We start from the raw sequence: 11,674 nt of genomic DNA on the forward strand, positions 1-11,674 counted from the left end.
AAACTAGACATCAACAAACAAAATAAGCCAATTACAAGATGGAGTACAGATCTAAACAGAGAATTCTCAACAGAGGAATCTCAAATGGCTGAGAAACACAAAGGAATGTTCACCATCTTTAGCCATCAGGGAAATGCAAATCAAAACAACTCTGAGATTCCATCTTATGTCTGTCTGAATGGCTAAGATCAAAACCACAAATGACAGCTTATGCTGGAGAGGAGGAGGAGGAGGAGGAGGGAGTGCACACTTGTACAGCCACTTTGGAAATCAATATGGTAGTTTCTCAGAAAACTGGGAACTGATCTACATCAAGACCCAGCTGTATTACTCTTGGGCATATACCCAAAGGATGCTCAAACTATTTTCAGAGCAGCTTCATTTGTAATAGCCAGAACCTGGAAACAACCTAGATATCCCTCAGCAGAAGAATGGACAAAGAAAATGTGGTACATTTATAAATGGAGTACTACTCAGCTGTCTAAAAAAACCACATCATGAAATTTGCAGACAAATGGATGGAACTTGAAAAAAAAAATCATCTTGAGTGAGTTAACCCAGACCCAGAAAGATAGACATGGTGTGTACTCACTCATAAGTGGATATTAGCTGTAAAATAAAGGATAACTATACTACAATCTGCAAACCCAGAGAGGTTAAGTAACAAGGAGGGCCCAAGGAGGGCAACACTGGGATCTCCCTGGGAAGGGGAAATAAAAGAGATTTCATGGGTGGATTGGGGGCAGGTGGGGATGGGAACATGAGTGATCAGGTTGGGGGTGTGGAGGGGGAGAGTACTGAAAGATAACTGGAAATGGGGTCATTTCAGGGGTAGGTAGAAACCTGGTGTAAGGGAAACTCCCAGGAATCTACAAGGATGTCCCCAGCTAAGACTCCTAGCAATAGTGGATATGTAGCCTGAACTGGCCATCTCCTGTGACCAGGCAAGACTTCCAGTGGAGGGACTGGGACACCAACCCAGCCACATAACCTTTGATCTACAGTCTGTCTTGCTTATGGAATGTGCTGGGATAAGGGTGATGCATAGATTGAGGCAGTGGCCAACAAATGACTGGTCTAACCTGAGACCCATGCCATAAGAGTTACCCCACCCCGACACTGCCTGGAGCACCAGGACTCAGAGGCTGGATGGCCCTAAGGTAGAACCAAACATGACTGGAGAAAAAAAGTCAATATAATGATGCCCAATGATATTCTGTTATACTCATAGATTGCTGCCAAGACCAATTGTCATCAGGGAGGCTTCCTCCAGCAGTTGATGGAAACAGATGCAGAGACTCACAGCCAAATATTAGACCAAGCTCGGTGAATCCTGCTGAAGAAAAGGAGGAAGGATTATAGAAGCCAGAGAGATCAAAGACATCACAAAAAACCCCACAGAAACAACTAACCTGGGCTCATAGAGGCTCACAGAGACTTAATTGACAACCAGGGAGCCTGCATGGGACTGACCTAGGCCCTCTGCATATATGGAACAGTTGTGTAGCTTGGTCTTCTTGTGGGACTGCTAACAGTAGGGGCAGAAGCTGTCTTTAGCTCTTTTGCTGGCTTTTGTACAAGGGGAGGTATTTAGTACAAGGGGAGTATTTAGTCTTGCTGCAATTTGATATGCCATGTTTTGTTGATATCCATGGGAGGCCTGCCTTTTTCTGAACAGAAACAGAGGAGGAGTGGACTGGGGCGGGGAGGGGGAGGTGAGGAGAGGGACTGGGAGGAGAGGAGAAGGGAAACTGTGGTCAGGATGCAAAATAAATAAATAAAAACAAAGAAACAACAACAAAAAAATTAAAAAAAATCAATGAAACAAAGAGCTGGTACTTTGAAAAGATCAACAAGATTATGACGGTTAGTTTTAATTACCAACCAGAATAGTATCAAATCACCTGGGAAGAGAGTCTTAATGAAGAATCAACCAGATTATGTTGGCTTGTGGGTGTGTCTGCAGGGGGATTATTTTGATTATGTCGATCACTGTGAGAAGACTCAGTTTAAAAATGGGCAGGGCCATTCCTGGATTTGGGTCCTGGATTACCTGAAGAAGGAGAAAGCGGCTGAGCACTAGGAAGCATGTTTGCATTCATTTTCTTTTCACCCTTGACTAGATATGGCTAGCTGCTTCAAGTTCCATGCCTTAACTTCCATGCAAGGGTGGACTGAAATCTTGAATGGTAAGCTAAAATACATTGTTCACCCCAAGTTGCTTTTGTCAAGGTATTTTATCATAGCAATCTGAAATGAAGACAGACAAACAACTTCATATTTTTCTTGTCTATCCCATCACAATTATGATTTGAAAAGTTATTTCTACTGTGAATTGCAACAGGGTGAGGACTGACTCTATCTCATTCATTCCTGTATCATCAAGGGAGCCAAGCACAGAGATGTATAAAAGCAACATGGTATTTCTTGAAGGGATGAAAAGTTAATATAGATTATTCTTTTTACGATTTTTAGGATTTCTTCATTTAGTCTGTGGGAAGAATATGCCAAGAGGGTGTATGATTAGAGGATCCCTTTTGAGAATCAGCTCTTTCCTTCTACCATGTGGGTCCTAGGGATTGAACTCATATTGTCAGGCTTGGCAGCAAGTGTTCTTACATGCTGAGCCATCTAGCCATCCCCTACAGCTTATTTTTATTTAGCAGCATGTGATTGCAGATACTTGAGAATCCTGATTATCCATTTAAGGTAGAAGAAACATGCATATTCTTGAAAGATAATCAAGAAAGCCTTATAAGTGATTGCATGTGTCAAATGTGAGAAAAAAATGAAGGAGATTAAAATCTGTTGACTATGTTATGTAAACTGTGTGTCAATCAGAGTTCTCTGAGAACAGTTTTCAATATTGTGTTACATTGGGAGATTTATTGGGGCAAATGTTTGCAAAAGTTAGAGAAGAGAGGAAGAGAGTGGGGATGGGTGGGGAGTCTGAGACCACGTTACAGGGCCGACACATGTGAATCAAAAGAGGAAGGAGGGGCTGCCAAGAAGGGTCTCAGGTGGCAGTGCAGGTGGGTAAATGATTAATAGAGTTCTGCAGCCCAGGTCTCCAGCTTGAGGGCTTTATATCCTCTAAGAACAGATCATAGCTATGTAGCTAGAGTTTTCCTGCCTGGCCCACAGTCAGGACAAATCTCTATCACCTGCCAGTCCCACAGCCTCAGACCCGACCAAGTAAACACAGAGACTTATATTGGTTACAAACTGTATGGCCATGGCAGGCTTCTTGCTAACTGTCCTTACAGCTTAAATTAATCCATTTCCATTAATCTATACCTTGCCACATGGCTCGTGGCTTACCGGCATCTTCACATGCTGTTTCTCATCATGGCGGCTGGCAGTGTCTCTCTGACTCAGCCTTCCACTTCCCAGCTTTATTCTCCTCCTTGTCCCACCTACACTTCCTGCCTAGCCAATGGCCAATCAGTGTTTTATTTATTGACTAATTAGCAACACATTTGCCATACAGAACATCCCACAGCATAGCTATGCACACTCAGAACCTGGAGTCATCTGGAGGAAGCATGGACTTGGTAATGTGATGGATTCAGATGGGTGCAGATGGGGCTGTGGGTTCCTTCTATTCCTGACAACAGGGAATCCAATGTTGCAACACCCAGAACTTTAGAGAAGCATCATTGTCCCCAGTGTATTTTATGTATCAGGATATGCTACCCAATGATGGGTGTTATCGTTCTGTATGCTGTGAATATGTGTTGCTCCGATTGGTTGATAAATAAAGCTGTGCGGCCAATGATGAGGCAGAATAAGGTTAGGCAGGACATTCTAACTAGAGAGGGGAAGGAGAAAGACAGAGCAGAGGACACGCCATCCCGCTGTCCAGGGAGCAGCATGTAATGGCACGCAGGTAAAGCCACGGAACACATGGCGACATATAGATTAACAGAAATGGGCTGAGTTTAAATGTAAGAGCTAGTCAGTAATAAGTCTGAGCTAATGGCCAAGCAGTTATAATTAATATAAGCCTCTGTGTGCTTACTTGGGGGACGCAAGTGGGAGAGATTTGTCCTGACTGCTGGCCGGCCAGGACACAGGAAAACTTCTAGCTACCACCCAAGGCCAGGTATAGGGTTTACATGTTTCATTTTCTGGTTCATGGTGTATGGGGTGTGTTTTTCCACAACACAGGGTATACTTCTTTGAACAATCAGTACCACTCAGCTTCCCACCTTACCTCTTATGTGTCATTAACTAATTGCATGTTAGTTAAACATGGATCTCACTTCCTTGTGGCTCCTAACTCATTTCCTGACAAGTCAATCCTTGATTATTCCAGTGTTGGGTTGGAGAATAGTGAAAGCAAACAAGGCTTTGGAACAAGGCTTTAGCAAACAAAACAGTTCACTGATGTACCAGCTGTCTGAGATGACCAATTTCAGAACACTGTAAAAAGTAACAGTTCAAAGGAACAGAGTCACACACTCAGGTAACTACTGCATCACCTCCAATTCCATTAGCTTATAAGCTGGCAGCAAATTGCACTTTGGGGAGCTATGGATACCAAGGGATATGTTAGTGCTCAGAGGGGCCAGCCAAGGAGAGCTGTCTTCTCCTCTGGGGCTACATCTGTCTTTAGTATTCAGCTCCATTTGTCTCTAGAGAAGTTTTGTTAATGGTTCTGCTACTATCCATTGTCAAGCCATCTTTAGAGGAACAGATTAAAGTACAATCACTATAGCGATGCCAGATGGGTCAATTTGTTCTTTTATTGGAGAACCAGGCTTCATGGGGTTTGATTTGATGTCCTGCTCTGTAGTCTCCTTTAGGGATATGAAATTAGGAACCAATCGCAGAGAGTGCTAACTAATCACATGGAAGTCTAATGTTAAAATAAAGCCCAGAGGGAAAACCTTTCAGATGTGCCCCCTCCTTTGGTATCTCACATTTCTTCTTCAGGGCAGTCAGATTTTGAGTGGCTGAATAATTACGTGGTAGTTTTGCTGCCTGCTTATTCTTACTCTCTTCTGACCTTTCACCTTACACAATTTGTAGGCTTTTCTGAAGTAGAACATAGATTGAGAATTGTTGAGTGTCACTGCCAAAGGAATAAAGGGGCTTCTAATAAGACAGGATCAGAACTTCCTCCTGACTTTTCTTTTGTTTTAGAGGTTGCCATGGTGATGGGGGGTACATGTGGCAGAACATGCCTTGCCTCTCTTTGGGAGACGGAGGGAAAAAGATCAGTAGTTCAAGGCCATTCATATAGCACATTTGAAGACAATCTGTGTTACATGAGACCCTGTCTGGAATTTATTATAATATGTGAAGCTTATAAAAGTCATGTGGTTATTTCTGACAGAGGTATTTTTTTTTTTCTTTTTAGTTTTGCAAAAGCCCACTCACAGATATTTATTTAGCTTTACAAATTCAACTGGACTGCAAAGAGTTAAAATATACCAGCATGTGCTCCTAACTGATAGCTATTAAAGGAATTCTCTTTTTTAACAGCCTGGGATAAATAATCTATAATCATGACTGTTATCTGTCTGCAACCATAGTAATCTTGTATCCAACTAACTTTGTGATGAAGGTTCTTTTTTTCCTCCTCTATGAGAATGTCATCCGCAGAACCACTGAGGAAAACTGCCTCGCGCATGGGAGCACAGGATCACTTGATGGATCCTTTTCCTCCTCTTTGGAGTTTCAGTTGACAAATCAAACCCTTGTTCTTTACTCCTTCCTTTACATCTGCTATGAAGGGGCTCACCGTGAGAATGCTCACACCGACAACTTTATGTAAGTGATAAACAAACTGCACTCCCTGTCAACAAAAACATGTTTTCTCTTGAGTGAAAAGGCTAGATTCTGAATGAGGTATTTTTATCTCCATTGTGTGGAAAGCATACTTTGTCTAAAAAGTGTCCTAGCATTCTTTTTTTTTTTTTTTTTTTTTTTTTTTTTTGGGATCTTGCTCTGTAGATCAGGCTGGCCTCGAACTCAGAGATCTGCCTGGCTCTGCCTCCCGAGTGCATTCTTTCATGCAAATACATAGTATCCTTACCTTCTTGCATTCCTTCAAGTTTCCCTGCAACTTTGGAGAGTGTAGTTGATGGAGAAAGCGTTCTTGCACCTGCACCGTGGTTTAGTTTCATTCATTACACTATTTAGTTTCACTTGCGCTGGAGAGAGTCAAGTACTATATTCTAGGATTGCTGAAGGATGTTTATTGTGTCAGACAGGAAGAATAATGGAGACGCTGACCCAACAGAGGGTCACTCTTCAGCACAGAAGGATGCTGATCCCTGCACAAAGAGCATATGCTCTTGGGGGAGAAGGGTCTACTGTAGCTACATGAGAACCCTGCCAGCTGGAGCGGTTTGTGATAATGAATGGCGATGAATTAGTTGTTATCAACTATACTCGAGAAAGTGTACAACCAGGACTGATTTCTACCTGTGACAGATGCAAGAGGGTTGGGAAGAAGGCAGTTGCTTCCTCCAGGTATGGTGGTCACAGCACGTGAAAGTAACTGAAGCAGACTGGATGGCATATAGAATAGTCTCATAAACCCTCAGTTCAGATGGAGGGCTTTATCTAGGGAGGCATAGACCAAGCTGTCCCTTAGTGTCTTGTTAAAGAGCATTCTTACTGTTGAACACTGAGCAGCATTTGAGTGCAAGAAAATGTAGCAAACTCTCTAGGGGAATCTGCTCTACAGCATGGCCCTGGGCATTTTCCTTGGAGGCATCTTTCTTATTGTTTGGCTTGGTCAGTTTCCCAGGAGTGGTGAAGTTGCAAGGAGTGATGGTTCTAAGGAGGTGTGGTAGTTTGAAGGTAGTTGGTCCCTGTAAGTTCATAAGGAGCGGCACTATTAAGAGGTGTGGCCTTGTTGGAGGAAGTGGGGGTCTTATTGGAGGAGGCTGGATGACACGTGTCTTTAATTCAGACCTTGAGGCTGGAGGGCACACCTTTAATCTGGGCCACATCTTCTGGAGGAAGTATGTCATTGTTGGGTGGCCCTTGAGGACTTTTTCTCAAGCTTCTCTCCGTGTGACAGTCAGTTGACTTCCTGTTGCCTCTGAGTCAAGATGTAGGACTCTCAGCTCCAGCACCATGTCTGCCTGTACGCTGCCATGCTCCCCTTCACGATCATAATGGACTGAACCTCTGAAATTGTAAGTGAGCCACCCTCAATTAAATGTTTCTGTTATAGGAGTTGCCCTGGCCATGGTGTCTCTTCACAGTAATAGTAAACCCTAACTAAGACAGGTGGTGACTGTCCACAGATTCCCTAAGCTCAGGGAAGGGACTATCCATGTGTGGTCAAAAACAATGTTTAATAACAGAGCACTGACCGGTGGGTTGGAGAAGACTATTGGGATGGGAACTTCAAGACAATTTTTACTGAAGTTAAAAAAAAAAAACTAGAAAACTAGAATATTTCTACAAAGAGAATTAGGTTTTTTTCATCAGTTTGATAGACAATTCAAAGTATCCTTTTCTTTCTTCTTTCTTTCTTTTTCTTTCTTCTTTTCTTCCTTTCTTCCTTTCTTCCTTTCTTTCTTTCTTTCTTTCTTTCTTTCTTTCTTTCTTTCTTTCTTTCTTTCTTTCTTTCTTTCTTTCTTTCTTTCTTTCTTTCTTTTTCTTGAGACAGAGTTTCTTTGTGTAGGCCTGGCTGTCCTGGAACTCACTCTGTAGACCAGTTAGCCTTGAACTTACAGAGATCTGCCTGCCTCTGTCTCTTGAGCACTGGGATTAAAGGCGTGCACCACTACTGCCCGGCAATTCAAAGTATCTTATATATGATATTTTCCCTAATGTGCTTTTACAGATGAAAATAAAAGAAAAAAAACCAGTAAACTTAGATGTAGCAAAAGAACCAAAGACTGTTAAGCTACAATGTTGCATCTGAATCAGAAATTGGGAGGGAGAAAAGCAATGTAATAATTTAAGGCATGCTTCTGTAATGTAACTTATATATGAATAATTGCAGGTTATAAGAATGACAAAGAGAGAACTTGTGTCCAGTTGATGCCCTTGGTTGATGGACCACATTGTTTAGAGAGGTACTGAGGTCTTTAAAAGAAAAAAGGAGAAAGAGGGAGAAAAGTAGAGATCAGTGGCGGTTTGAGTAACCAGTCACATTTACTTGTATAAGTACTCAAAGTTGAGTCTCATCTAAAGCCTCAACTCATAAGCGACATTTAACAAATGTGTTCCTCTCCTTAATGCTGAAGTTAGTCTTGTTTTGGTCCACAGTTTCAGAATGCTTCTTACACCTACTTGACAATTAAGAACAGAGCCATATGCAGATCTGAAAACACTGCTCTAATTTGATATCTAAATCACTGAAAAATAAGCAATTTTCCTCTCCCAGATATTTTCTGGCATTCAAAAGCCTCTGTTCAACTCTTACTATAATCAAAGGCCCATTTCAAACTCTGACTCTTTCCTGAAGACTCCCATGATGTAGGCACCGCATCTGCTCATGAGCATGAGAGTGGGGGTCAGTCATGTTACTAACATTTATGCTGATAAATGGGGCGTATTCTGATTTACTTATAACATTAACAATACTTGGTAAGTACTATTGGTAATATAGTGTTAATAAATAACTGTATAGAGAAAAGGTACTCAAGGAACTCACCACATGTATATGATATATCTTTACATATCATGTATCTTACTATTCCCACTTCTGTTACTGACCAAATAAAAGAAATCAGTTCTATTTCTTACTCGTTATAGATTTTTCTGCTCTGACCTTTTCTTTGAATTTTGTTTTTGCTGTTATCCAAATGTATCTTTTATTTTGTCCTTGCTTCTGGGTTCTGTGTCATGCTGGGGAAGGTTTTTTAAAACTTCAGTTTTAACTAATAAAACTGTTCAGTCTAATTTTTAATAGTACTTCTTTGGTTTAACCTTTTATTTATACCTACTATTAGATTATGAAGTTGCAACTTAGATTATCATCAAGTTAACCTATTTTAAAATGTAGTATTCAGAAGCGTTTAGCAGATGTAGTCTTATGTAGTCATCAGCACAACCTTGTTTGAGAACGTTTCCATTACCTCTCAAACATTTTGTATCATTTACAATTATTATATGATTATGAATTTGGATCTATATGAAATTTGGTTAGAAGAAGTGGGGTAAAAATGTCAAAAGTATAGAGGCAAAAATAAATATATTAAATTAGAAATCTATTTTTTTTCCAAATTGACTTTCCCAGTGCCCTTATATCTCCAGTTCTTACCATAAGCAAAATCCCTGTGTCTATAAACAATAGACAGCCAAAGTTATGGTTACAATATGCAAGGTAGAATATTCTGTCCTGTAGTCGGCATTCTATTTTGTTCTGTTGACTGACTTCCCTTAATGTGTGATAATCATATTTTTATGGTCACCAAATCATTCTGATGGTCTAATCATGGAGGTACTAACCTTTGGTTATTATGCCCCTCCCTTTTCAGGCTTCTTCAGATACCTTATGCTGTGATTTGATTATAAAATGCCCCCTATCCAAGAGGTTCATAGGCTGAATTATTGGTCCTCAGCTAGTGATGTTATTTTGGAAGATTCTGGAGACTTTAGACATTGGGACATAACTGGAAGAGGTAGATCCTTGGGGGCATGCCCCCAGAGGCTATCCTTGGTCCTCAACCCCTTCCTTTCTCTTTGCTTCTTGCCTGCCTTGAGGTAGAAAGCCTCCTTCTCCATAACCTCTTGCTACCACGATATTCTGCTTGACCACAGAGCCACAAAATCATGGGCTAACTCCTCCGAAACTGTGGGCCAAAATAAGGCCTTCTCCCTTAGTTGTTTCTGCCAGGCATTTAATCACAACCACAAGAAAAATTAGCTAAAATAATACAACTTATATATCATTTTTAGATCATTTTGGTAAGCTTTCCTATTCCTCACAAAATAAAAATTTTTCAAGCACTTTCATATTGTATTGAATTGATAAATTCAATAGAGAAAATTGACTTCTTTATAAATGCAGTTTCCTACCCAGTACCAAGTATGTTTTTCTATTAAAACAATCTTCTGTTGTCTCTCACATGAATTTAAAGTTGTTTTCATTCAGGACCTGAATAGTTTTTGTGAAATTTATTTCAAGCCTTTTCTTTGTTCATTATCAAAATTACTATTTGTAAAGTGCTTGTAATTGTTAAAAATAAGTATGGTCTTTTGTGTTCAGCCACATATCGACTTTGTAATTGTTATTAATATGTACTTTTTCCAGTTGATGCTTTCAGGTTTTCAAACCACATAACAACATAATCTTTAGGTAATAGTATTAATATCTTCACTAGGCATCTTTGGCAATTCTTCACTTTTCTGGGGAGGTTTCTATTCTTTTGCCATAAACTATGAAGCTGGATTTTGATGATTATAGTAATATGTATTCCACTAAGGTTTGTTTCATTCCCCAACTCCCTGACTTTAAGTCAGAAGGAAGTATTTGGTTTCAAGCAATACCTCTTTTCTTCTCTATTTTTCAGGACTATGATTCTGTTCTGACTTTGAGGATTCATCAGTTAGTTTTTGGGGGAGAATGTGATTTCCTTCATTTTGTCCTCTGATTCACACTGTCTCTTTCTTTGTCTTTCATCTTTCCCATTTCTGAGTTTTTTTCCAAGGCTGCATCACAGATCACTGACTTGGGTTTCTGCCATTTTGCTCATGGTCCTCTCTATATTTAGCCCATGGCTTGATTCTTAATGCTGTTGTTTTAACTCCTGATTTTTTTCTTTAATTTTGCAATGTCATTTAAAAACGGAAGCCTATTGCCGTTGCTCACCCTTCAAAACACAGATTTAACATTTTCTTCAGTTTTCACCTGTGGAGAATTCAAGGACAGGGAAGATCAGTCTGGAAATGTGTTCTGCTTCTCGGGATGTGTTTCCTCTTGGACTTCATTCTGTATCTAATTTTTCACACTCTGTTCAGTTCCATTTTTTTCCCACTGCACTTGTTGTTTTGTGAATTGATTCATTGTTGTGTTCCTTTTGGCCTGGTCAAGCTGTTGAGAGTAGTTCTCATTAGGTCTTTAAAGTGCCCAGCTATCATATGGTTTTCCCTATGTATAATATATTCACCGTACATGGTCTTGTGTTTTAGGAACACAGCAGACATATTGTACCCTGAGCATACCCCCTCTTACAGGGTCATAGAAAAATATTGTTTGTAAGGTATGCTGTCTAATTTTATATCAACTTGACACAGGCTAGAGTCATCTGAGAGAAGGGAACATTAGTTGAGACAATGCCTCCATAAGACTATGCTGTAGGCAACCCTGTAGAACATTTTCTTCATCTTTGATTGATGTTGGAGGGCCAGCTCATTGTAGGTGGGACAGCCTCTGGGAAGGTGGGCCTAAGTTCTATAAAAAAGCAGGCTGATTAAGCCACGGGGAGCTAGCCAGTAATCAACACTCCTCCAGGACCACTGCATCAGCTTCTGCCTCCAGGTTCCTGCCCTGCTTGAGTTCCTGTCCTGACTTCCTTCAATGATGAACAGTGATATGGAAGTGTAAGTCGAATAAACCCTTTCCTCTCCCAGTTGCTTTGGTCATGGTGTTTTGGTACAGCAATGGTTGTCCTAAATAGGACAAGAGGGTTGACAGGGTATTCTAGAGAGGTCTATCCAGCAACCAGTACCTGTCCCACATCAAGAAAGGCTGATA

The 11,674-nt window shown here is 40.6% G+C and overlaps 1 long non-coding RNA gene across 1 annotated transcript; it reads right to left on the reverse strand.

Moving 5' to 3' along the window:
* Positions 1–1,177: 1,177 nt before the first annotated feature.
* Positions 1,178–6,178, reverse strand: LOC131921782 (uncharacterized). Its single transcript, XR_009382091.1, has 2 exons — positions 6,044–6,178; positions 1,178–1,336 (listed from the first exon to the last, which is right to left on the reverse strand). It is a non-coding gene; the product is annotated as an uncharacterized LOC131921782 (long non-coding RNA).
* Between the last annotated feature and the right edge of the window lie 5,496 nt (positions 6,179–11,674).

This window comes from Peromyscus eremicus, chromosome 11 (genome assembly GCF_949786415.1).
Source record: "Peromyscus eremicus chromosome 11, PerEre_H2_v1, whole genome shotgun sequence".
Taxonomy (NCBI): domain Eukaryota; kingdom Metazoa; phylum Chordata; class Mammalia; order Rodentia; family Cricetidae; genus Peromyscus; species Peromyscus eremicus.